The sequence below is a fragment of the Ochotona princeps genome, chromosome 30 (assembly GCF_030435755.1).
Source record: "Ochotona princeps isolate mOchPri1 chromosome 30, mOchPri1.hap1, whole genome shotgun sequence".
Lineage (NCBI taxonomy): Eukaryota > Metazoa > Chordata > Mammalia > Lagomorpha > Ochotonidae > Ochotona > Ochotona princeps.
The window spans coordinates 15,669,380-15,670,635 of NC_080861.1; positions in this window are offsets into that span (position 1 = coordinate 15,669,380).

A 1,256-nucleotide genomic window follows, 5' to 3' on the forward strand; every position below is an offset into this window, starting at 1 on the left:
GTCTTACGCTAATAAGGCATTTGAAGCTAGAACAATTGGTACCTGAAGCTCATCACTTTTCAGACCAGCCCTGTGTCCAGTAAAAGCACAAAAGGAAGCAAAAGATAATGTGGAATAGGAAACATCCACGCACGAAGCAATACAACATCAAATTAAAACGCACAATAAAACGGACAACTAACTGCATTTCCATGAAAAGTTCATCAAATAGTTGCTGTTCATTATATAGTTAAGTTCTGTCCCCAGGGCTGGTCATGGGACTTTTATCAGAGCAAACCTACACCCAACTTTTGTTTTTCTTTTTAAAGCACCCATTATTTTCAAACCCATTTTGGAGAGTTTGGTTTTCTTGGCAGCACTTTCTCGGGGCAGGCTGGATGGAGTGGGGAAAACGGAAGGCAGGTCTAAGAACCCAACCTAGACGTGCAAAAACCTCCACTCTGAGCTTCTCCTAAAGTGAGAACCAGAAAGTTAAGTTTTGCTGGTTCGATGGAATGCGAACAGTGACGAATAATGAATGTCTCCATGTGTTCATATTTCCAGTGAACAGACGTTAATCAAGAACGAGCAAGAAGTGATTTTTTTGTTTGTTTGTTTCTGTAAAGGCAACAGACGGTCGCATTTTGCCTGCCCGACTAAGTCTTGCTGGAGCTCAGGGAGAGAGAGCCTTCGCTTGCTTCCAAGTTCTCAGCGCCCAGACACTCATCCTCGGTCGCTCACACCCTCGGGCTCGCCCGGGGAGGGGGATCAGGGGGCGCAGCGCCCCCGAATTGTCCACCTCACCGCCCGTACCGAGTGCGGGGCGCCCCGCGCGGCCGAACCCGTCGCGCAGATCCACGCGGCGCGCCTGCGCGGCGCATCACGTGGCGGGCGCTCGGCGCACAGCGGGTTAAAAGTCACGCCCGCAGAGCGCACGGGAGAGCGCCGGGTCGGCACGGTGCGCCTCGCGTCCCGTAAGCGGGAGCCCGGCGGAGGCCGCTCCGCGGTTCCCGAACACCTCTCGGTTGGCTTCGGCTCTCTGACGCGCGTGGAAGCGCCTGGCGCGCCAAACCGCGTCTTTCAACTGGCAGTGAAGCCGTCAGCCGCGCGGGGCAGCGGCTCGCGGCGAATGGGCGCGAGGCCGGGCGGGGGAGGGGACGCGGAGGACGGTTGGGCCTCCCTCTCCACCCCACCCCACCCCCCCGCACCCCGTCCCACAGCTCGCACTCCTATTGGTGAACGCCCGAGTGGCGGGCCCGCCCCCTAACGGACCTGTC